At 41.7% G+C, this 27,565-nt stretch overlaps 1 protein-coding gene across 2 annotated transcripts in view; it reads right to left on the bottom strand.

The window, feature by feature from the left end:
- LOC137281390 (uncharacterized) overlaps positions 1–14,510 on the bottom strand; it is a 73,916-nt gene extending 59,406 nt beyond the window's left edge. Inside the window, exon 1 of one of the 2 annotated variants that reach the window (XM_067812585.1) lies at positions 14,293–14,510. The gene's annotated coding sequence lies outside the window, so the exon portion shown is untranslated. The remainder of the gene's footprint in view (positions 1–14,292) is intronic. The other variant, XM_067812586.1, reaches the window with a different exon arrangement.
- Positions 14,511–27,565: the final 13,055 nt, after the last annotated feature.

The raw sequence follows: 27,565 nt of genomic DNA, 5'->3' as shown, positions 1-27,565 counted from the left end.
CCACCAAATTGTGTTTATGATTGTCGTAACGGTTTCTTCCAACAAATTGTGTTTATGATTGTCGTAACGGTCTCTTCCAACAAATTGTGTTTATGATTATCGTAAAGGTTTTCAGTGGTTGATATAATGTTCCGAATGTGCACTACCACAGTAGGACAGTTCATTTTGTTAGTACCGTTCAACTTCGATAAAGGTAAGCGCATGATCGCTGCTTATTTCAAATATATTTATTATGCTTGTCGTGGCAGTCTTTGGATGACATTTAGATGTGATATATAAAGGAAAATGACGTTTTGTCCTACATATTTCGAAGTGTAATTCTTACTTCTTCGTTTGATGAAGGACTAGGAATGCACGAAAACGGTGTTCCTTATCTTGCGTATAAAAGTTGCCATCCATACTTTTTCCCTTTACGAGCCCTAATAGTTTTGTTTGTTTTTTAAACGTTTTCCACCTATGTGATCCAGTGATCAACATCATGAGCAGCGATCTGTGACACATATAATACATTGTGCCTGATGCAATACTAGTTACATGTCCCTTTGTTTTTTCCGATGACCAAGTTGATCTTCCTTTGCATGTGTTTGTGACGTGTAATATCTTTTGTGAATGATGCCTCACCTTTTAAGGAACGTCTTAAGGAACCATTTCAGTGGTTACAGTTTGCGATTTTTTACTTAAAGAGTTACATTTCATAAATATTGCCGAGAAATGATTGTCGTAACAGGTCCTTTCAACAGTAGCGGAATGGAATGACGTACACGGTTCGCTCATACGTACCATTTTGCGGTAGTCGTTAAAGCGTCTATCATCTCGTCTGTGTTTGGATACAGCGGGGTGACAGGTTCGAGAGCAAATGAGACGCATCAGCTGACACAAGACATGCAACAGACATCTGTATCTGTTCCAGAATGTTCGGAACTTCTCCCTTGATTCAGTTGCCAGTAAGAGTGGGAAGCATGGAAAAATAACCTGTCAGTCGAACACTTCACAAGTAACGAAATAAATCGGTAGGAACTCAAAAATAAACCACATTCTCAGAACGATAGATCTGTCTCTCTTTCGCTGGTTTGGCGTACGTGAAGCGCTGAGAATAGACGGTGAGGGCCCACGAAGGTCGTGGATAAAAATCTAAGGGCATTAAAATACACTGTGCAGCAAGTCAAAGCTATCGGCTCTAGTGCTACTAGGGTGTCATAGTATATAGGGGTGCCTGTGCTTACTCCTTAGGGAGCAGAAGAATGTCTCTTTGCGGACATCATGTACCGAACTATTAGTTTGTTTATGATTTTCGATCAGTATGCACGATACAATACGGTTTCAATTTCAAGCCGACTTGTAAACTTATTGGAAGAACTGTCAAACAGGATATGTCCTAGACAACGGTTATGAGATAAAGGCCAACGTATGAAAACAGAAAGTGTTATTCTTGGACTTTGTTGTAAGTTGAATATTTGTTTTGAACCAGTGTGCACTTTTCAAAAACAGTGGGGTGATATTTCCACTGCTCTTAGAAACGAATAAGGAGTTGAGTGAAAATGACTTCAGTAGAGATCTTCTACTTCCAAAGTAAATATTTCCAAAATTCTGACAGGTTTTATGATTTAATCTCAGCTTAAACAGGAACGCGCATATAAGCATCTACAGCGTAACCTTTTCTTGTTTCCATATGATACTGAGAGTGAAGTATGTCCCGGATATGCCACAACAATCCATTGTTTTATTATAGTTGGCAGTTGGTATTCCAGTGAAACTTGTAGCGGAACAGAGCGGAACTACACTCAGCCATGTGAGGAATCCATGGTCTGTCTTTCTGCAATGTCAGAAATGATATGATACAAGTCCCTTGGCGTCTGATGTCTGTCAAAAGCGTGGTAGTTAGGCATTAGGTACACGCGTGTGTGTAAGTGAGTGTGGTGTGTGTGTGTGTGAGAGAGAGAGAGAGAGAGAGTGAGTGAGTGAGTGATTGATTGAGTGAGTGTGTGTCTGTTGTAAATACATATATTGTCCTCACGTAAGCCACATCGTTCAAAGCTTAGTGATATAAACCACAGGCTTTATTCTCAGTATATAAGTATTCATTACAGTCGCTTGGATTCATACAGTCGCCCAGGATATGGTTTAAATCCAGCTAGTCAATGCAGGTAGGTAAAATACTGTCATGGTGATCTATTTTCCATTGTTGAAGATCTATAGCCCGTTTTTATGTGGTATTGTTGCTTAGAGTCATATATTTGTATTTGTTTTAGAGTGAAATTCTGTGATATCTGGCGATGATGCCGTCATTTATCGGCAGGTACTTATCACTAAGTTGTATAGTGATGGTTTTTCATACGACTGTATCTGACTTGGCATGACTGCTTGTGTAGTGAGATATCAAACGACAGTATCTGACTTAGCATGACTGTTTGTGTAGTGATGGTTTCATACGACTATAACTGACATGACATGACCGCTTGTGTAACGATGGTTTAACGTAACTATAACTGCATAACTTGGCACGATAGCTTGTGTAGTGATGGTTTCACACAACTGTAGCTAGTTGACATGACAGCACACCTTGTGAAGCGATGATTTCATCTGTCTGCATCTGTCTGACATGGCATGAAACCTTGTGTAGTGATGGTTTCACACAACTGTAGCTATTTGACACGACAACACACCTTGTGAAGCGATGATTTCATTTGTCTGCATCTGTCTGACATGGCATGAAACCTTGTGTAGTGCTGGTTTCACACAACTGTAACTGTCTAACATGACAAGACTCCATGTGCAGTGATGCATTCAAATGACTCTATCTGTTTGAGATGGCAGCTTCTGTAGTGATGGTTTCATACGACTGAAACTGACATAGCGTGAATGCACAAGTGGCGCATAATTCTCGCTGTTGTACGTTTTGGCAAGTAGTGGCGAGTACCTCGGTCATTGCTCTCTGCTATTGTACTTGTTGACAAGGCGTGACAATCTATGGATACTCATTGTCTCTGTGGTGTGGAAAACAGACATTTTTATTGTGACACATTGTGATGTATATTGACAAATATGCTGACGTTCGAGCTCTTGTGGGCGATAGTATATCTGCTGATCTGTACAGCAGTGTGTCAGAATGCACATCGGTGTCGAAGCTAGTTTGGCTATCAAAGGCCCCGCAAGTAGTTGTACAGGGTTTCGTCCCTACGGTTCTCTGGATCAGCTATTTGGCTGATTTTGTTACGAGATCTGTCAAGAGCATAACCGCACTCGCACGTTTGACTAAAACGATAGACGCAATCTTCATTATTTCGGGTTTCCCTTCCCATTAAGCTGTCACGCTGCGATATTACTGGAACACTAACATGGGCGTTAAACCAAAACTTGTACTGATGAAAGCAAATACCTTCAGACGTAATGAGAAATGTTCAATGTCTCCGAAGTGGTTCAAGTTTATATTTACCGATATACGACAAAGACTGTTATAAAGTGATCTACGTTATGAAGAACACGTCTATGGTGAACGGACGGATATAACGAAATATAAAATTTAATAGTCTCGGCCATTTGCTGTATACTTAGTGGAAATGTGTATAACCAGTTACGTTCATAAGGCATGAATGACTGAGTTGTCTTTTATGCCGCTGTTAGTAGTAAATTTATTCCGAGCAGTACGGCGAGGGACCCCAGACATCGGTTGTGACAGTGGTATATTGACGTAAAACCTGCAATCCGCCTAACGCAATAATAAACTTTAAAGTTTCTACGAGAAAAGGAATGTAGAGGAATGTTGTCGTATCAAATAGTATCAGGGAATAGAGAGCCATGGGGTGACGTTGTCGTATCAAATAGCATCAAGGAATAGAGTGCCATGGTGTGATGTTGTCGTATCAAATAGTATCAAGGAACAGAGTGCTATGATGTGACGTTGTCGTATCAAATAGTAACAAGGAACAGAGTGCCATGGGGTGACGTTGTCGTATCAAATAGCATCAAGGAATAGAGTGCCATGGTGTGATGTTGTCGTATCAAACAGTATCATGGAATAGAGTGCCATGGTGTGACGTTGTTGTATCAAATAGCATCAAGGAACAGAGTACCATGGTGTGACGTTGTCGTATCAAATAGGATCAAGGAATAGAGTGCCATGGGGTGACGTTGTCGTATCAAATAGCATCAAGGAATAGAGTGCCATGGTGTGATGTTGTCGTATCAAACAGTATCATGGAATAGAGTGCCATGGTGTGACGTTGTCGTATCAAATAGCATCAAGGAACAGAGTACCATGGTGTGACGTTGTCGTATCAAATAGGATCAAGGAATAGAGTGCCATGGTGTGACGTTGTCGTATCAAATAGCATCAAGGAATAGAGAGCCATGGGGTGACGTTGTCGTATCAAATAGCATCAAGGAATAGAGTGCCATGGTGTGACGTTGTCGTATCAAATAGCATCAAGGAATAGAGTGCCATGGTGTGATGTTGTCGTATCAAATAGCATCAAGGAACAGAGTGCCATGGTGTGACGTTGTCGTATCAAATAGTATCAAGGAATAGAGCGTCATGGGGTGATGTTGTCGTATCAAATAGCATCAAGGAACAGAGTGCTATGATGTGACGTTGTCGTATCAAATAGTAACAAGGAACAGAGTGCCATGGGGTGACGTTGTCGTATCAAATAGTATCAAGGAATAGAGTGCCATGGTGTGACGTTGTCGTATCAAATAGTATCAAGGAACAGAGTGCCATGGTGTGACGTTGTCGTATCAAATAGTATCAAGGAACAGAGTGCTATGGTGTGCTGTGGCAATAAAGGGAGCAGTGACAGGAACGCGACAATGATATCATGTTATTCACATCGAAGAATGGCGTTGTCACCAGACAAATGCACTATCCTCTCTGAGAGTTGCTATGAAAATAAAATAGCATCATTGCCTCCCACGGGAAATGACAACGATGAATGTGATGACGAAGATCATCAATTTCTCTCCTATGGAATGTGACGAATATTCTTTCAATTTCTTCTCAGTGGAGCGTGATCAGGAAGATTATCAAGTTCTCTTCGATGGGATCGCACGAGGAATAGTATAAATTTCTCTGCTATGGAATGTGATGAAGAATATCATCAATTCCTTCTCTGTGCAGTGTGATCAGGAATTTCTCAACGATGGAATCTAAAGAGGAAGTATAACGTTTTGAGTTCCATGAAATGCAACGATTAATGCGCGAAAAACTGTGTGAGAGATCAGGTGGGGAGGTATTTGGATAGATGGAGGGATGGGTATTTTAATGGGTAGGTATGTGTGAGACGTCATGGCTCAGTGACAGTTCAGGTGAAGCGGACGTGGAAGTATGTGAAAAGCACGGAAGTGGAAAGTGAGTGGGTGTTCGATCTAACGCGGATTTGAGTTACGTAATCAGCGGTTGGATTTCATCAAAAACAAGTTGCAGATTGCCAAAAATGGACACTACGAAGCTCACTCGACATATTTCAACCTTCACAATAATATGCACCTTTCCACCAACCACAAGCTAACATGCCGGTGTTTTTAAAATATGTGAAAACTTTGCTGTGACGTCACCGTGCTTGTAGTTCAAATACCCTCAGAGTGAAGGTAGTGAGTGAGTTTTTTATCAATATTCCAGCAATATCACGGGGGATACCAGACAATGGGCTTCACACATTGTGCCCACATGGGGAACCGAACCCGGGTCTTCGGCGTGACGAGCGAACGCTTAACCACTAGGCCCAAATACCCTTACCCAATTTCACCAGTTTCTAATACACCTTTTAAGCAATATACGTACGCATCAGCAGGACGAGTAACCAAATTACCAAATTATCCATACACCTGTCACTATAGATCTCGAACATCTCGCAAACAAAACCCAGCCATCGTATCAAATCACCAACACCGGTTTGAAAATCTCGCAGCTCCTGTAAGTTTATTTAACTGTTATTTATATATGAATCTATGGGGAATATAATGTCGAATACTCTACTCTACTCTACTGAACATATTGAAATACATTTAAACGGGAACTCAGGTTCTTTGTGTTTGCAAGAGGGTTCAAGATGACGAGGAATCCACTTGCTGGAATCCACATTGCCTGCAGTCTGCCTAGAGGATCCGTGCTTAGTCAATTACAGGAAATATCATTTCATGATTTTTATAAGCGTCAGCAGGTATTGTCATAATATTAGAAATTCTATGCCTTGATTATTTTGCCAGACGAGTGTGTTTATGTATCTTGTGATGTTAATGTTGGAAGTTTGGAGATTATATTTGGTATGCATAAAACAAGATACGCCTTATGCTTTTGGCCTTCACGAAAGCATACGTGTCTTGAATTATGTTGGTTATGTTCAGCTTCGAACAATGCGTACATTTTAGGACATGTTGACGTGTAGTTTTGTTGTTAAAAAACACAAGGGACATTACTTCAACTTTTGACAACTATGGATAATGTGGTCATGGTCAATCTGGTCATCGTCATCGTCATCGTCGCTATCATTATCGTCATCGTCGTCATCGTCGTCATCATCAACATCATCGTCGTCGTCGTCGGTTTTTTTGTGTCGTCATCGTCTTCTGTCGTTTGTGTGTCATAATCATCGGTAGCGACAGCATCGTTTGTCATTATCATCATCATCATCATCATCATCATCATCATCACAATCATTAGTATTGTCATTATTGTTGATAACATATTTATATCCACTTGTCAATACTCCTCTTCCTCTTACGACTTCATCACTCTCAACAACGACATCGCCATCACCACCAACAAAGTCGTTAGTATTGATAACACAATGACAGAAACCTTTGCCCACCGATATATAATTCCATCATGGTCACAGAGGCCTATATCGGACCAGGTGGAGTTTCTTACCTTGAACCCAATATAAATATTGCTACAACATCCCCGTGGGTTAAAACCTACAGCAAATCTACACATCGATGACCGATGGCTGAATAAACTGGTTCTACTATTTTCACGCGCACTCCCATTATACGCACGTTTCAAATACACATGTAAGTAAAGACAATATCCCAGTTTCACGCCCGCTGGGACCTTTACGATGTTTACACGTGCGTCAACCTTTCCCTAAGCTAAATAAACTGAAGAAGGATACACAACATATAGAAGGAGATGATGACATCCCCAAGACGACTACACACACGCGCAAAGCATGATGGGAATAATACGGTCGAGCTGTGGATACTTTCACCTTCGACCGGTGCTCGTTCAGTGTGACGTTTCCTTTGAAGTGTCAGGACTTACAGATTTACGCGTGCCATACCGACCGAGGTTGGTACTTGACTTAAGAAACAAATAACAGTTCAGGGGTGGTAAAAAAGTAGAGATGTTTTCTGAAGTGACTTCGTGAGTAGGTCCTGTTTGAGCTGCCCTGTAAATACAATAAATATGTCATGGCTGAAAAAGCTTGAAGAGGGTCGACTCTGATTTACACAGGACAAAAAAGCAATCTTTGACATTTTGGCAAAAGAATGCAAACATCTTCCAGCTTCGTAGAGTAGAAGCATAGTCAGTGAGTGAGTAGGGTTTTACGCCTTTGTTAGCAGTATTCAAGCAATATTACTGCGGGGGACACCCCAAATGGGATTCACACTTTGTACCGATGTAGGGAATCGACCTCGGGTCTTCGGCGTGAGGAGTAAAAATTTAAACCACTGGGCTACCTGAAGGCTCTCCTACCGCCCTTGTGGCTTAAACTTCGTCCCGAAGAGCGGATGTCAGAAAGGGGTATCAACATCGGACTGCTACGTGATGTCATAGTGACTATTACCATATATCCGGACAGCAGGTGCAGCTGCATGCACTTGCAGAAGTGATTGTGTGCGTGCGTACGTGTGTGTGTGCATGTGCACGTGAGCGTGTTTGTGAGTATGTGAGCTCGTATGTATGTGTATATATATACTTGCGCTTGTGTGTGCTTGTTTCTTTTAATATGTGGGGAGCTGAGTTTATGATTAAACTGCTTCAGATATCACATGAGAGACGTTGAGACCTTTCGAAATATTCAAACAGTTGGTTGCACAAGTAAAGTGTCCCTGGCGCAACACATCGGCAGATACATGGGCCGAGGTTAGGCCATATGCGAGAGATTGAGTTGAGAGATTACTACAGGAATTTCAGTTTCATTTCAATGAAACGGCATCAACAACTTATGCGCCTCATTTTGCTTGTTTTTGAGAGGGCGACAACGCGACAATGCGACAACGCGACAACGCGACAATGTCCCTTCTCGGATTCCATACTTATGCACTTTTTGGTACAGCGAGACTTAAGCGACACCGTGTCATGATCCTGATCGCAATGGCGCATGCGTAACAGGGGCGGATACAGCGTTTGAGAAAGAGGGGCTGCACACTATTGAGAAGAGAGAGGGTTTTTGTTTGGAGCTGCACGTTTTGCACCCTAGTTACAATGATCGTGTATCAGTATTTCTGGACAAAATGGTGGGGTGGATGTGTGGGTTGCCCAATACCGTTATTTATACTTTTGAATGCTTGTAAATCAATTTTTCACGGGTGTGAACTAGACATGATCAGAACACTTCTGAAGCATCAAAGGTCTGCACAGAGAGCCAATGGTGATACAGAAGTACAACCAGGAAAGGACATGGTCTTAAATAAATTTCCAATTGAGGCGATGGGTAGCCTAGTGGTTAAAGCGTTTGCTCGTCATGCTGCAGTATTGGGTTCAATTCCCCACATGGGGGACAATGTGTGAAGCTCATTGTGGGTGAACCCTATCGTGATATTACTGGAATATTGCAAAAATAATCATAAACCATGATCACACACGTTTTGTTCAACTATGGCTAAAACTACATTAAAATGGTTTGCAAAAATCATTCCAGGATGAAGTCAAACTATTCGGACCTACAGTATAGCATGACTTTTATTAGAACATATGGGTGTTAAGTGATCGATGCATTTGCTTTTCCACTTGAAGACAAGCATCACGTTGTCAACATTTACAAGAAGAAATACTGCCCTCAGATTAAATAATCTTGACTAACACCAGCAGCCACACACGCAGCATGAAGCATTGTCAGTCCCAGATGCCTTTTGGCACCGTGGCGGAATGACCGTATTAACAGAGATATGGTGTAAAAGCAGTGTGTGTGAGATACAGACTGTTTGAGCACACAACAAATTATTGATAAGCCAAACCAGCATAGTCAGAAAACGTTCTTCTAAAGACACCTAAACACGAACATTTTCCAATATTCCTCCCAAATCCGGAGAGGAGGGACTAGCCTTGTGGTTAAAGCTTCACACCGAAAATACGGGTTTGATTCCCACATGGGTACAATGCGTATAGCCCATTTTTGGTGATATTGCGAATTTTGCTCAAAGCGGTGTTAGACTATTCACTCACTCATCCCAAATCCACACATGCCTAACATCAAACCCGTGAAGTTCCCGGGATAGACTAGGCCTTCAACATCCCATGCTTGCCATAAAAGACGACTATGCTTGTCGTAGGAGGCGACTAACGGGACCGGGTGGTCAGGCTCGCTGACTTGGTTGACACATGTCATCGGTTCCCAATTGCGCAGATCGATGGTGGGAATTCTTGGTAGGGTTCCCATGGATGCTCCTGATGTTGATCACTGGAATGGCTGGTTCAGACTCGATTATTTACAGACCGCCGCCATATAACTGGAATATTGCAGAGAGTGGCGTAACACTAACCTCACTCACTCACCCTAGAATCAAGTGGTAGGTTGCAAAAGCAGAATGTGCAGAGAGCAACTATTCAATGCATTCCCACGCTATCCAGATATAAGAATCCAGGTAGCCGCAGACACGATGCTTGTTGGCAATGCAATCGTCTTCATGTGGCTACGGTAAGCAAAACCCTTCTTATTCCCTTGGTATTTCCAGGCGGACACGTGCAGCCATCTCAACTATCACATTGACGCTCGTTATCATTCAGTCCAATATTTTCTCACTTGAATAAATATATAGATGTGGGGCCCAAAAGGCTAAACGCGAGGTGCCATTGGAATAACACAGGAAACTACAAAGGTGTGTTGGACATGTGCTCTGTGAAGTAGGTTTTAAAGAAGAACAAAACTTTCTTTGATAAGAAAGACGTAACTGTTGACTACAAAACTTTTGAGGAATTCTATTTTGTTTAAATTCTTTCTTTTAACCTGTAATTACTGTTCTGGTGCTCCTTTCATGAAGCCACCGTTACCAAGGTTACCCTAACCCCGTTTCTTCAGCATTGTACTACCCTAGCGACTTACGATCACTTTAGTGTTTCGTGAAAGGAGGCCCAGGTGGATTGAGCGACACCGTGTCTCCGGCTTCGCCTGTGTCGACGGCTTCGTTCCCGTTAGCTATATCGTTTCATCAATCATTTCTTGTGACCGTATTTCTCAGATAAAAGTTGACCTGGTGGGTTTAGAGTCACTGTGTCTGGAAGGCTTCGCCTCTGTCGACGGTTTTGTTCCAAATAGCCATTTTGTTTAACTAGTGATTACTATCAGCGTCACCCTGCGCCATCTATCAGCTTCTTTATGAACAAATACTGTTTTACCTAAAGAAGATTCTAGTATTTGTAGTGGTCGAGAAACTTCGAGTGGTTTTGATAGCTTTCAATGACTACGACGTATAACAGCATTGAGTCTCTGCATAGATTTATCGCACTGAGTTTCGTAATGGTGCAAAAGGATTTGCACAAAAAGAGGTTTCCGTTGAAGAACACATCTGAAGACATTATATTGAACAAGTGTAAAGAATGTGTCTGCTGGCAACTATGCCACCATACACTTAAATGGTTTGAGTGAGTGGGTGAGTATGGCTTGTTTTCCAGCAGCATCTCGGCGGCAATTGGGCTTTCCACGTTGTACCCATGTGGGGAATCGAAACCGGGTCTTCGACGTGACGACTGAACGCTTTAACCACTAGGCTACCCAACCATCCCTAAATGTTTTGAGAGAGAAATCCATGTTGCTCACGTGAAAGGTCTTGCCGACATATATCGCACTAGCATAAGCAAACGTGAACGTGGCAATTATCATAGAGGACAAATATCGCCAACGTATAACGTTAAACTATGTGTGTTACAGTCCTGACGGATGGCAATCTGTATTTCTATTACACCACCACCCAACCACCCTCACCCTACTTCACGACCCCGAGCTCTCGAATAAATAATATAACGTTAAACTATATGTGTTACAGTCCTGACGGATGGCAATCTGTATCTCTATTACACCACCACCCAACCACCCTCACCCTACTTCACGACCCCGAGCTCTCGAATAAATAATATATTAATTTCGCAAAATTGTCCTTTATATTTTGGTCCCTTTTGTTCATACTGTGTGTAAGGGATGGATTTAGCTCTACAATCAGCCTACTCAAATGAGGAAATGTCTATCTTCTGTATTCTATCCACTGAGTGAGTGAGTTTGGTTTTACGTCACTTGTAGCAATTTTCCAGCAATATCCAGCTGATGACATCATCAATGAACTTCAACACTGAACCCATGTTGAGAATCGAACCCAGGTCTTCGGCGTGGCGAGCGGACGCTTTAACCATTAAGTAACTCTACCGTCCCCTATGTACATTGATCTGTCCTTATAACTGATTGAATCAAAATGCGAAAACCTCAAGGGTACGACCGTGCTTAAATAATGAAACAATATCAGAGAGGATTATCTCCACGACTAAACGATTACCGCGCATGGTAGGTATATTTAGACAGACAGGAGTTATGCAGTAGTTTTTGATATCTTCTACCACTAAGGTATGTTACTGACTTGACTGACATACTTTTCAGGTCACAGGTGTGATATCTTCTCAAAGAAGATATCTCTCAGCTTCCAGATGTGCGCGTTCCATCAATACATTACAGAGGTCTTGACGTCCAGTGGTTTTAAGAACCTTTCGCAACCCTGTTTGTTCAAATGTTTTGGTGTCGGATGTCACGCATATGGACAACTGACCCCGGAGGAGAAAGCCCATACATTCCTCCTCTTATTTGCGGTTGTAATTGAGTGTTTGATACCTTAGAAATTCACATTGTTGAAACATCTATGAAGTATATGGATAACGGACCCTGGAGGAGAAAACCTATACCTTTCTCCGCTCATTTGCGTTTGTTATTGAGGGTTTGATCCCTTGAAATTCATAGTGTTAAACCATATATGAAGCAAATGGATAACTGGTCCTTTAGGAGAAAACCCACACCTTTCTAAGGTCATTTGCGGATTGTATTGACCATTTGATGTCTTGGAATTCACCATGTTCAAACGTCCGTTTAGCACATGGATAACTGACATTGGGAGAGGAAATTCACACCTTTCTTCGCTCTTTTGCGGTTGTTATTGAGGGTTTGATACCTTCAAATTCATAATGTTAAAACAGACATGAAGCATATGGATAACTGACCCTGGAGGAGAAACCGCACAATTTGGTCAGGTCTTTCTATTGAGCATTTGATACCTTGAAATTCGCAATGTTCAAACTTCCTTATAGCATATGGACAAATGACCCTGGATGAGAAAACCCACACATTTCTAAGGTCATTTGCTGTTTTTATTGAGAATTTGATACCTTGAAATAATTCACAACGCTAAAACGTCCATTGGACAATGTTTTCAAGAAAGTGATCAAACGAAACAAACATCGAGAAAGAGTAATTGCAATATATGGGAAAAGTAATTTTCCGCGTAGCAGAGGTATACCTGTTTTTAGACAACTGGGCTATGTTCCTGGTTAGAACATCCCATAAGAGGTAAATATATTTTCATGGATATCTTAGGATCATATTTTCGAATTGAACGAGTGTAGTTTGTCTCGGTTTTCAGCAATATTTGATCAATACCCCAGCGGGAGGCTACTGGACAGTGATGCAAAAGAATTTTTTTTTTTAATTTCAAGTGGAGAATCGGCCAATATATAGGGGCAGGGAGTGGCTGTACGTTCAACACAATTCTAACAGCAGACCTCACAATGTCAAACATAACCACCCACACCCCTCCACCCTCACACACAAACACACACACACACACACACACACACACACACACACACACACACACACACACACACACACACACACACTTACTGTCGCACCTGGTATGCACACGAGGACACACCTTGTTCTCTCAGTGTTACCTGTCTTCTTTTTACTACTATGATAGCGTGCCACTGAAAATGCATGTGTTTGCCAATACATTCCTCCCGTCAATCACACCAACATGGGTCGTAACCATGCATGAGAATATTCACGATGGAGGCCAGACTTTACAAGCCTTAGGGACGCTCACATTTAGCAGTGGTAAGGTTAGCATGTATTTTTAGATCGTTTATTTCGTCAAACGGAAAGTTAATGCCAAATGGACGCACCTGTGTCAGATGCAGCTTTACTGTAGGATTGATGATGTGAAAACAAACCTTCGTGTTCTCTTAGGTGTGTATCAGTCCCCACATGCTTCATTGCGAACAACAAGAGTATGTCCATCATCCAGTCAATCAGAAAAGTAGGAATAATACATTACATTTTATACGAGTTTTTGTATGTGTTGGTTTAGGAACACGTTCTTGTCATGTTTATTAAAATCACTTCAAAGCGCTTCCAATGATTATATAAAAAAATAGTTGATAAGCTCTATCGCTACTTATAGTTATCAGAAAATGATTGGAAAACCCCCCAGATTTTAACCAAAATAGTTCATTAGCTTTGTAGTTAATTACACTGCTCAGATAGAGATACAGACCACTCACATGGCTGAAATTACTCTTAGACGGCATAATAGCCCATTAAATAGACCATTGTGAAATATTCTGGAACTTTCACAGTATTTTAGTAGTGCATTTTACAAAATTAAAGAAAGACAAAAAATGTATAGTGATGTAATCCAGTTTAGACAGCGTGCCAGGTTGGAGAGCTGTAGAAGTCACAAATGGGACTGAGATTTTATGCCGGTGTTGACAACTTGCCGGAAAGGACAGATGCTGGTTTTGGCACCTTTCACTCTATGTTTAACATAATAATAAACTCAACCCTCTAAATCGGAGTTGTTACTATTATTATTACTAATGAACAAAAGATAAAATAAAAGTAAGATTTTAACGAAAAGAGCGATTTTAATGTTCGCATTCCCAAAAATAATAACAATTTCCTAAGATTATTCGCTCTGTGTTTCAAATCGCGAATATACTCAGTCACCGGACAAAAGTGAAACAAATTCTGCTCCCAACTCCATGAGGAGAATCCTACCTGGTTAAGAGCGCATACAACAGAGTGGTAATATGTGGACACTTACCTTATTTAACGGTCGGCTGTGACAACTGAGCTGTAGACACGTGTGGTAGATAAACGTTCTTAGAAGTAAAGTACTCCGGCAAGGCTTACCCTGGGCTCCCGCGATCTCAGAGAATAATACCTAATCTTCGTCGAGGACAGCTGACTAGATCGTGGGCAAAGTGGGCGGGGGCTGAAGTGTTCGCACGTGCTACAAATCTGTTAAACGCCAAGCAGAATGCTGCCAGTTTTGGCCAATGAGATCGCGCAACGTCACAAAAATCTGGGAGAAAGAGCTCGGAATGTTTTTGTGTCTGTGGTGAATCCAGCTTAGCTGCGTGATTAGGTATGGTTGGAGATCCCCGCTTGTCTTTCTAGCCCAAGAGATAACAAAGCGAGATGGAGGTTATACTGAGAAGATCAGATATATGAAATTAGCGGGATGGCTGGATGTGTTTGATGTGTGTGTGTTTCAGGTGAGGGTAGGTCCGTTATAAGCTGAGTATGTGGATGGGAGAATGCTGCGGAGAGACTTTGGGTGGGGGGTCTGAGCGAGCTGCTGATGTTAATATCACAGTTAGAGAAGTTTCGGAATGACATGTGCTGTTGATGTTAATATCACAATTAGAGAAGTTTCGGAATGACATGTGCTGTTGATGTTGATAGCACAATTAGAGAAGTTTCGGAATGACATGTGCTGTTGATGTTAATATCACAATTAGAGAAGTTTCGAAATGACATGTGCTGTTGATGTTAATATCACAATTAGAGAAGTTTCGGAATGACATGTGCTGTTGATGTTGACAGCACAATTAGAGAAGTTTCGGAATGATATGAGCTGTTGATGTTAATATCACAATTAGAGAAGTTTCGGAATGACATGTGCTGTTGATGTTGATAGCACAATTAGAGAAGTTTCGGAATGACATGTGCTGTAGATGTTAATATCACAATTAGAGAAGTTTCGGAATGACATGTGCTGTGGATGTTAATATCACAATTAGAGAAGTTTCGGGATGACGTGTGCTGCTGATGTTAATATCACAATTAGAGAAGTTTCGGAATGACATGTGCTGTGATGTTGATAGCACAATTAGAGAAGTTTCGGAATGACATGTGCTGTTGATGCTCATAGCATAATTAGTGAAGTTTCGGAATGACATGAGCTGTTGATGTTGATTGCACAAATAGTTAAGTTTCGGAATGACATGAGCTGTTGATGTTGATATCATGATTAGTGAAGCTTCGAAATGATATGACATTTAATGGTCAGTGAGTGAGTGAGATAGGGCGCTGGCAATGTACTGCCCTGATGCTTCAATGAATGGAACCATTGGGGTACAAGCTGTATCATGCGTTAAAGAACCCTACAAAACATTCCACTCCGTTTTTGCCAGTACCAAACTTTGCCCGTGGCCGAAACTTTGCGATTCGTGTCTTTGACGACGAACCCGTGAAGTCCCGGGCTATGATTGGCCTTCAGAAAACCATACGGCCAGGCTCGCTGACTTGGCTGACACATGTCATCGTATCGCAGTAGTGCAACTGGATGGGGTCTATCACTGGATTGTTTTGCGCCTCACTAGTACTGAAACCTTGTTTGAAATTAATCTAGGGCAGACAGCCAGTCATTAAAATATTACACACGATCAACTTCATTGTTGGAACCTTCTGTCATCAAAGTCTGAGAACTTGTCCTCCATCCATCGTGGACCAGTCAGTTTCGGACCCCACTTTCAGCATACCGTGTAACATATTACCACTGTACATGCATGCCATCCAGGACAGGTAAAACATCACAGCAGTAATCTTCGTTGTAATATGTGAGGATCATTCTAGAAGTTATAGGAATGGCAAATGTTTATGGATGATCAACTTCTTTATTGTACAACTGCGACGTTTTTGTACAGATGTTTATGCTGTTTTCAAGTATGTAAAACGATGTAAGCATCTACACCGAAAAAGCAGCTATACCGGTGTAAGCATCTGTACCGAAACGTGTATATAACTATGCCGGTATAACCATTTGTACCATCTATACATCTACAGTGGAAGCTGTCTAAACCTGCACTCATCGGCACTGAAGAAATAGTCCAGTTTAGACAACGTGCCAGATTGGAGAGCTGACGATAAATGTACAAGTCACAAATGGGACAAATGGATTTTGTGCCGGTGTTGACAACTTTCCGGAAAAGGACAGATGCCGGTTTTGACAGCTTCCACTGTATGTCGGTATAAGCATTTGTACCAAAACGTCTATACAACTATACCGGTATAACCATTTATATAGAAACGTCTGTACATCTAAACCGGTGTAAGCATCTGTACGGAAACGTTTATACATCTATGCCGGTATAACCATTTGTACTCAAGTGTTTATACATCTATACCGGTATAAGCACCTATACTATATCGTAGCAATTGTACATTGTTGATCATCCTTAAACACTTGTACTGGCTATCATCGTTATGCACAAACATACAAGAACATTCTACTGATCGATATGTCGGAGATCAAAGCAATTTTAGAGAATTTTGTACTTTATTGACGTATTTCTTATAAGTAATAGACACCATTTACATACATTCGAACACTGTTTAGTTGAACTCTAATGTGCTGAACTACGGTTGACTCGAAGTAAAATTGAGGCCCCTGTAGTTTCCTTACTTAGTCACCGTTGTAAGCTTCGTATAAGACGGGGATGTATCAGTCAGTTCAACGTAAACACAACGGTGTGAGAATGGATTTGATGACCGAATATAAACCTTACCACTTTTGTCTAACAACCATTGCTTCTGTATTTTGTAGTCTGTGACGCCATTAAACGATTGAACGTGACGTCAATTAACGTAACCATGGATACTAAAGCATCACTGGATAATAAAGTAATTATTACACTCAAGCATGTGTGTTGCATAAAATGTCACACTCGTGTCGTTTGAATCGTATGACAAATTTGCTCCTATAATGATCTCTCTATATATGCTACTCAAAACAGATCAAGGAACACACTACATTTTCATGTTACTTCAGTTTATCTATGATGTTATGATATTACGTGTGTGGTATATCCGTCATCAATCGGTTGCCTGACTACAAACATATGTATACAAATGAGGATTTTTTTTTTGTTGTCGTTGCGAAGTAACACAATGTGTTCAAATGATATCCGATGCAAATATACTATTGACATAGCTAATAAATAATAGTAGAATTCAAATGCACGTTTATTTGTTTCCCCATTCGTTTACAAAACATGTGTAGCAAACGTGTTACTCGGCAGAAAACAGCAGTAATCAGCATCTTACATTGTACGCTGCATGGGATAATGAGGATTTAGATTATCTGCAGATGGTAGATTGCATAACAGAAGAGTCTGCAAAGTGCATTTGCTATGAGTCTGCTTTACAGTGGCATCGTATTTGGGTGATGTTATTCCAAGAAGTTTCTGCCTTCGCAAACAGCACTTTAACGTTTATCACCTTCATTAGTTGCTAAGTATCAGGAGAAGCTAACCGTAGAAAAATATTTCATTACACGCAAGACGTTTTGCACGACGCATGTCGTCTTCAAAAGCAACAAGCCATTTGAGTGCGTGACGTAATGAGTCACTTTGAGAGTGGATGGTTTGGCTCTTGATAGTGTGTCCCAGGCCATCTTTTTAAAGGAGGCCCCTAGTATCAAATTGTTCCGAGAGGGAACTGATTTTGGTTGGAGCGGTTCGGTTCGGTGACTGCCCGTTTGTCGCATAGACGGTGGCGTGTCTGTCGTAAAAGGTTGCTAATGGGATCGGGTGGTCAGGTTTGGCTGACACATGTTACGGCATCCCAGTTGCGTAGATCGATGCTCATTCTATTGATCACCGAATTGTGTGCTCCAGACTATTATATACAGACCGCCGCCATATTGCTGAACACAGCGTAAACAAAAAACAAAAAAACAAACAAACAAAAAACAAAAAAAACAAACAATAATAAAAACCCAAACAAACAAACAAACAAAAACAGAAGTGGTGGGTAGTTTAGTGGTTGAAGCGTTTGCCAATGAGACCATTCCACAAATGGATACAATGAGTGAAGTCAGTTTCTGGTACTCCGCACTGGGCTGGTACTGGAATATGGCTATACGAAGTGTAAATCCTGGCCAGAGGCTCCTTTCACGAAGCAACCTTAACTACGGTTAACCGTAGTTAACTCCCATTCTTTAACACTGCACTAAAGTTGCATTAGTGATTTGCGATCACCTTTGTGTTTTGTGAAAGGAGGCCATCTTACCGTAATTATTACCTGACCAGTCAGCAAGGATGAAAGTAGGAAGTTACTGACTGACACGCCATCTTCACTCACGTACATATATCGCCTCTGCAACGCTCATGTTACTGACAAATTGGTTCGTGTTGGTAAGGCAAGCAATGTTCGTGGTAGTTCAAACAGGTTTTATCTGGATCGTTGACCGGGAAAGTATCGTAAGTGGGTAACATCTTCCAAATGTTTCTGCTGGGATAATTTCTTCATGTCAAGAGCCATTTTTATTAGTTGTACACGTACACGGTAATGTTGCCTGATGCACTCTAGCAGCGTTTCCCTTGACACCAGTGTCATGATGACTGCTAACATTTTATGCCATGGGGAAAAACTAATTATGGCAGACTCCCCAATACATACCAGTGACTCCCAGTAATGAAGCCAGGGAGTCACAATGACTGATAAAGTGTTATGACTAAGGAAGACATCGCTCCTGGTGCTCGTGTAAGAAAATAAATGTCTGAATTGCCTTTCGCTACTGAGAAGGATGCAGTCACATTGTGGCGAGTGAGTGAAGGAGTTTAGTTTTACGCCGCACACAGCAATATTCCACCTATATGGCGGCGGTCTCTAAATAATCGAGTCGGGACGAGACAATCCAGTGATTAACAACGTGAGCATCGATCTGCGCAATTGGGAACTGATGACATGTGTCAACCAAGTCAGCCAGCCTGACCACCCGTACCCGTTAGTCGCCTCTTACGACATGCAGTCACCTTATGTGGCAAGCAACATTGTGACGAACTTTCATGAGTCGAACTAACTGTTTTCTCGAAGTGAAACCCAGGTCCAAACCATTAGATTCCCTATTTTTTTCTATTTTGCCGACCCTGGAATAACGCGGTAATAACTTCGATACACCCTTGAAAATCAGGGTTAGAATTGGTCATGCTTGTCGTACAATGGACGGTCAGACTCGGTGACTTGGTAGACATATGTCGTCACCCCACCCAGTGGCATAGATCGATGCTCATGCTGTTGATCAATGGATTCTCTGGTCCAGACTCGATTACTTTCAGACCGCCACCGTGTAGCTGGAATGATTGTGAGTGCGGCGTTCAACATCAAACCAAGCAATCAATCAATTTCTGTACAACGGTGTTTGGCTGTGCCTCAGTTCAACCAGAGTGAGTGAGTGAGTGAGTTTGGTTTTACTCCGCTTTTAGCAATATTCCAGCGATATCACGGCGGGGGACACCAGAAAATGGGCCTCACACATTGTACCCATGAGGGGAATCGAACCCGGGTCTTCGGCGTGACGAGCGAACGTTTTAACCACTAGGCTACCCCACTGCCCCAGTTCAACCAGAGCGCGTTAGAGTAATTGTTGAGAGAGAGAGTGGGTGAGTAAGTTTATCTTTACGCCACGTTTACAAGATTCCAGCAATATCGCAGCAGGGTACACCAGAAATGGGCCTCCCACGTTAGCCCATATGAGGAATCGAACTCGGGACTTCGCCGTGACGAACGAACGCTTTCACCACTAGGCTACCTCAGCGCCCCTTTGGAGACTGGGAATTTGAGTGAGTGGGTGCGATTTAACGCAGGTTTTAGTAATATTCGAGAGGCTTCACGTCGGAGACATCCATGCAGGGAATCGAACCTGGGACTTCACCATGAAGAGACGACGTTTCAAACCTTTAGGCTATCCCATCATCCATAGAAATCGGAAGACTTGCAAGTGATACGTACTCTTATGGTATGACAAACTTAGAAAGAAAAAAACAACAACAAACAACCCACCCCACCCCCCAAAAAAACAACACCCCCCAAAAAAAACCAAACAAACAAACAAAACCCAAAAAACAAAAAAAAAAAAACAAAAAAAAAAAAAAAAAAAAAAAAAAAAAAAAAAAAAAAAAAAAAAAAAAAAACACACACACAAAAAAACAAAACAAAACAAACGCACCACTATCCAGGAATCGAACCCAGTGGTTTTGAGCTGGAATGTCTCGTCATTTCTCCAGAGTTTCGGAAAACGGCCGCATATTGCCCCAGGTGTACACATTGTTTATTGTGTAATTCAATGTTAGTGTTAGGCGCTGTGCCATCAAAGCAAGTAGGTACCAAGATATACAATGCCTGAAGCTCTCTTGTAGCGGAATGATGCAGGTCTAGGACAAATACAGGGATGGAGTTACTGACAGGGGCTGAAGTGGTCAGTTGATGTATGGCCAGTGCTGACCTCTGACATTTTAAACACGTACGTGGTGGTTGTTGGGGGTGAGAATGTTGCTCATGTCTTGTTATTACGTGAGTATATCGAAGTACACAAAGCCACCAGTAGTTGGGCACTCAATGTATCACTCCGGTAGATGCTTAGTGATCGGAACATACAGTGGTACGTGTTAACGACAGGATGCAAATCATTCCATTATTCGTCCGAACATATAGTAGTAAGTGTTACTGATAGGGTGCAAATCAAGCTATTACTTGTACGAAAAATATATTGCTAATGATTGGAATCTATTATTCATACGAATTCATATGAAGTATTCATGACAGGATGCAAGTCAATCAATTATTCATACGAAAAATACAGAAGATGGTGTTAATGACAGGACAATCTATTAATTACAAGGGGGCTGTGGGGTAGCCTAGTGGTTAAAGCGTTCGCTCGTCACGATGAAGACCCGGGTTCGACTCCCCACATGGGTACAATGTGTGAGGCCCATTTTCTGGTGTCCCCCGCAGTGATATCGCTGGAATATTGCTAAAAGCGGCGTAAAACCAAACTCACTCTCTATTAATTACAGGGAACCTACAATGGTGCACTTGATAACAGGAAGTAGTCTAGTGGTTAAAGCATTCGCTCGTCACGCCGAAGCCCCGAGTTCAGTTTCTCATATGGCTACAATGAATGAAGCCTCTTTTTGGTGTTCCCCGTCGTAATGATGTTGGAATATTGCTCGAAGCGGCCTAAAACAACACTCACTCACTCGCTCATTGGCTCAAATGACACGATGCCCTTCTATTATTCATGCGACGCATACGCTGGTAAGTTTTAATGATCTGATGTAAATCAATTTATTTATCTTACCATGCAGTGGTAAACTTTAATGACAGGATGCAAGTCAATCTATTATTCATGTGGAAAATATAATCAAAGTTCAAACAAAAATGACGTTGTGTTTGCACACCATAAAACATGTAAGAGTTTGAGTGTCTTTAATGACATTTTCACCCGCAGTGGATATGGTCAGAACCACAGAGTTTTGCTTGCCTTGTTTTTATTGAAAGCCCAAGTAACCTACTCAGTTGTACTTGAGATGATTACTGTTCTAGCGGAATCTGCTGTGTTGCAGGTGATAGCCATTGTAGAGGACTCTTTTGTGTTGATAATGATAACCCTGCTAGATTACTTCCGTGCAGATGATAACTCAGCAAAGTGCGTTGATTTGTATGATAACCCACCTAACTGAAACCTGATTATATTTAGTTTTGTCACCAAAGCAGTAAATGCCATTTGGGGCTATCAACGTCTGCCAAACCGCGATTTAACTGGAAATTTACACTGTTCCATTTGGCTTTAACTCCAGTTCGCTCACCCACCCATTCGCTCGCTTCGCCCGTTCCTCCAACACTCGCTCGCTTCCCCCGATCCTCCAACGCTCGCTCGCTTCCCCCGATCCTTCAACACTCGCTCGCTCCTCGATTCGCCCGTTCCTCACTCACAGACTAGACATACAGGGGTGAGAGCCGAATAATCCAGTGATCGATATTATTATCAATATTCATGTTTGCTGGGACAAATACATTTAGTCCCTTCGTGCACCAATCGTAGGCTGCATCCCCAACATGTTAAGAATCAAGGACTTGTACTTGTTTTTTCTATATCATTCTTCACAATTGGTTGGGAATGCTCAAGATATCAATAATCACATTTACAGCTGCAGTTGTACGGTTTATTTACAGGTTGCCAGCATACAGCTATCATATTTTATCAGTATCAGTGTCGTTCAACAACAACGACTTTATTTTTATTCATTTCTGAATTTACAGATTTCTTAGTCACGATTTGACTGAAATAAAGCCGATGTGACCTTAAATATTAACTCACTCAAACAACAAACGATATTGCGACTTTTTACTAAAAAATACCGATAGTAGTACATTTCAATGCATTCATTTTACAGTTACATTTTTTAAAGTATTGCATCGGATGACCAAATACGGCGAAGATACAATATTCGTCAACAGATATGCTAGTCTCACTAAGCGTACCACTCAAAGTTTGGTAAGGACGAATAGTCCCCTTAAGTCAAAGCTACGAGCGATCCTTAGTTAATGTTGAGTGGTATTCATAACACAGAGATGGGATTTCGAGGCTAGTCCTGCTATCATCATTGAAGCTTTCGCTAAATGGTTTAGCTGGCTGTCAATAAGATGGGATAGCAAACCACTCCAACACCGGTTCCTTTATGCATAATTGACCCGTGAAGGTCCCGGGGTAGAACAGGCCTTCAGCAACCCATGCTTGCCATAAAAGGCGACTATGCTTCTCGTAAGAGGTGACTAACGGGATCGGATGGTCAGACTCGCTGACTTGGTTGACACATGTCATCGGTTTCCAGCTGCGCAGATCGATGCTCATGTTGTTGATCACTGGATTGTCTGGTCCCGACTCGATTATTTACAGACCGTCGCCATATCGCTGGAATACTACTATGTGCGGCGTAAAACTAAACTCACTCACTCACTCTATGCATAATTATGATGTTATGAATATCATCACTTGACATTTGTGAATACGATCGGTGCAAACACCGTGACCAGTGTTCATTTTCTTGTGTCCCGACAATTTGATTTTCAGCACCTTTGAAAAAACAAACTCTGCCGGAATTTACCTAAAAATGTATAAATGAATGTTTTTCCGGATTCGGTTGTGTCAGCTAATTTCTTTCACATTGCTAATTAGTTTTTAGTTGCGTAATGACATTCCTCGAGCGGCCTCCATCATTGTACTTGGCGTAGAGACAAGCTCGGATTACAGAGGCAGGCTTCAAAACAGGATAAACACATTGTTCTTTTATGCTCAGTGAACGAAACAGCAAGTCAGGGATCTGGGAGTGCATGGCATAGTGTTTGGACAATGATTCGAGGGAAGACAGGAAAGTGTGGCATGACGACTGGGCCATGACTCGGTGGATGCAAGGTGGAGGGCGGCGGGGTGGGTGTGTGTGTGTGTGTGGGGGGGGGGGGGGGGGGGGGTAAGGAGGATTGGGGGTGGCTTGACGGCCGGGCCATAACTGGCTGGATGCAAGGGGTGCCATAACTCGGTGGGTGCAAGGGGGAATGGCTTGACGGCTGGGCCATAACTCGATGGAAGCAAAGAGAGGATGATGTGACTGCTGGCCCAAGAGTTAGGAGAAACAAGGAGAGGATGGCTTGACAGCTTGACCATAATTCGAGGGATACAGGTGTCTGATAGGATAGCCAGGAGTGGATGGTTTGGTGGCTGATCCATGATGGCTTGACCATGACTCACTCGATGACTGGACCATGACTTGAAGGATGCAGGGACATTATTTATGAAAACCTGCTGTATCTGTAATATAGTAAACTGCGGTTATTACGAACACGATTATAAGGAACGGTTATTACAAACTGATTTTTAAATATTTTTTCTCCGATTTTTATTGTTGTAGTACTGAATGATTAAGTTGTCAGTGTATCATTGTGTATCGTACAGAAGATGGAAAGTAAAAATACAAGTATAAATGAATGACAAAATAAGAACAAAATAACATAACAGGTCCCTCCGGCGTCGATGTGGTCGTCGTTTACTCTATTTAGGAATTATCACCATAACATGCTTTGTACTTGATATTGCTATGACCCACAAACCAGACAGGCCTGGAGGAGGCATATACACTCTAAGAAACAAATGGTGGGAAATGCGACTTTGCATAAAGCTATCACAGAAAATAACCCTTGTGTCATAACGTCGAACTGTGGTGCAGTGGTTATGGGGAGATCAAAAGAGGCGACTAACAGGATCGAGTGGTCAGGCTCGCTGTCACACATGTCATCGGGTCCCAGTTATGCAGATCGATGCTCATGCTCTTGATCTCTGGAATGTCTGGTCCAGATTAAATTATTTACAGACTCAAAGCTAAACTCACTCACTAAATCACAGTTTTGATGTGCCATGTCAAAACCGTGTGCTCGGAACGAATGCCGTTATGGGTACAATCATGCAAATTATCTCAAAGTCAAGCTGGATTGAATCAAGCCCAAAAGAGTCAAGGACCATTTATCAAACCATCAAAGAACACTTCTTGGTTTATTGCGATGTAAACCAGCACGTAGATCCTTAAGGTATCACAGACTGGCAATCGTCACTTCCCACGCATAACCGTCAGTGTGAAGAGGCAATGTATTGCGGACTTTGTTGAAGAGAAAATCATTTACCGTTTATTTAAATCAAGCATCTTCTCTTCCTGCTTGTAGGGGCGACGGGGTAACCTACTGGTTAAGGCGTTAGCTCGTCACTCCGAGGACCTAAGCACGACTCGCAACATGCGAGCAATGTGTGAAGCCTATTTCGGGTGTCCGTTACCTGGATTGTGCTTGAATATTGATGACAGTGGCGTAAAACTAAACACTTTCACTCACTCTTCCTGTGCATGCTTTGCATGAGGCCAGTTAACACATTAATCACAATACCTTATAGAGGATGATGATATGGTTTATATTGAAAATTTCGGAATTATTACTTAAAACTTCTTGACCTTCAGACCGACTACTTGGTGTTGTGGATAGAGCCTTCAAGCAAGCCAAAAATCGGACTTTCGATCCCCGTCCTCGAGAGACAAGAACACAGTCAAATGGTTATTGTGTTGTTTCCCAGCCTGCTCCTCGACAGTGACAGGAAACAACAAGGATCAGTTAGTAACATATACTCTTCAAAAAAGTAAGGGAACCAGAAGTTACAATTTGGATAGGAAGTATAAACGTTGACAAACGTTGACAGACATCTTATGAACGCACCACCATTTCCCTCTATTACCATGATATGCACGTGCACAACGCCAGTAGCCCCATACACGTGCTTGGGGTCCCATTCTTGATTTTGACAGTATTTTAACTTAGAATATTAATTTTGACAGTCATCTTGCATCACACATTTGTTAGTGTTTGTTTCTACTCGTTTGTTTTCAAATGAAAATCGTACACATGCAAATTACATGCCACCAATCATCTTTCAAAAGCGACCACATGTGATGCACTCTCAAAACATTAAATATTATCATATCAACATTGATTGACTTTCCTAAATCTCATTAAATCTCCTAAATACTTTTAATTGTAAATAAAAAAATGAAGTTTCCCTACTATTTTTTGAAGTGTGTATAAACATTGTTTATCTTAATGTTAAAATGGAACAGCAACGATCAGGACAGTTGCTACCCCAGGAATCACAGGTCGTGAATATATCCGAACGGTATTGGTTTGCTAGCTTAATGCTCGTGTTATTGGCTGCACCAGTTCGCGGCCTAGACTGCCAGTTGTCAATTTTTCAGATACCGCGATGGCAGAGCGCGTTAGGCAACAGACTGTGTGTGATCGCGATTGGGTGCATGATCCGAGGCTGTGGGTTCGGATTTTGGATGGGACTCAACCTAACAAGAATATGTTCTTCTATGAGAAAATGCAATCACAGATTTAACATATGTTAGGTTTCACCTATTTATCAAATACATGGATATAAAAAAGATACTAAAAACCGTGTTAACACCTCACCTGCACCGAACCAGTTCGCTTTTACGTCAGTCGTGGCAATATTCCTGCAATATCACGGCGGGAAACACTACAAACGGGCTTCACGTACAATTATGTCCTGGGAATCGAACCAGGGCCTTCGGAGTGACAAGCAAATGCTTTAACCACTAGGCTATCCCCAAGCCCCTCAACAGATGAACCTACCCAAGGAGAGGCTGGGTAGCAAGTGGTCGAAGCGTTCGTCACGCCGATGACCCGAGCTGGATTGTCCACATCGCTACTATGTGTAAATGCCAATTCTGGGGATCCCTGTCGTGATATAGCCGGAATGTTGCTGACAACCACACACACCACACTGACTACCGGCAAGGACAAGGGGTAACATTAGCATTTCACGTTATACGGAAAATACGTCCACCGATTAGAGAAATAGCTGATATCACAGTTTCTTGACAGAAATCCATAAACACCTGCTTATGATATCGTTGATGATATCGTCGGAATGTGAGGTAGTATTACTATTGAATGGATTCAGTGGCGTTTATTTTGATGAAAAGTTTAGTTGTTGCGGTGTAGGAATGTGCATCGACTATATTTTACAGGTGCTTGGAACAATCAGTTATGTGTGATGATACTTGCTCGATAAAACAGCTTCAAGTTGTAGTTTGTGACGTATACAAAACATGACATCATCGCAAATGACCTTGAACGGTTCAGCATATACTATAGTAGATACTTTACAAAGCATGGCATCATCAACTACCATAAAAAGTTCATTATACAGTATCACTGTGCATTTCAACATCACGGTATCATTGCGAACTATCTAGGCAGCTGTATTATGCAATTACAATTGAATGAATCCCAAACTAAACCCTTTGGAGCAGATCTGAGACATGACTGGTCTTCGTGAGCAACAAAGAGATCCTCCAGTACCAAACCTGACTCTTTTGGAGCTCTATACGGCGCGTGACTTCTCCTTCAGAGGATCAGGAGGCTAATAAGGGTATAAGGAGAAGAGTTCTGGCTGTTATACAGTCAAGTGGAGGTTAAAAATGGTTTTGAACTTGAATCGTGTAAGACACGCAAAATGACATTTTGAATGGTCACATTCACCAGTGAAGTTAACATTTAACACACTTACTTGACAAAATAAGCTACGGATATTGTTACTTTTATGACTGATATTTTATCAGTGCATCAATGAATGAATACATCTTTAGTCAAAATTTCTAAATCTATACACATCCTAACTATTTTGTCCA

The sequence above is a fragment of the Haliotis asinina genome, chromosome 4 (genome assembly GCF_037392515.1).
Source record: "Haliotis asinina isolate JCU_RB_2024 chromosome 4, JCU_Hal_asi_v2, whole genome shotgun sequence".
Lineage (NCBI taxonomy): Eukaryota > Metazoa > Mollusca > Gastropoda > Lepetellida > Haliotidae > Haliotis > Haliotis asinina.
The sequence above is the reverse complement of the archived record's forward strand: the minus strand, read 5'-3'. Positions and strand labels throughout refer to the sequence as shown.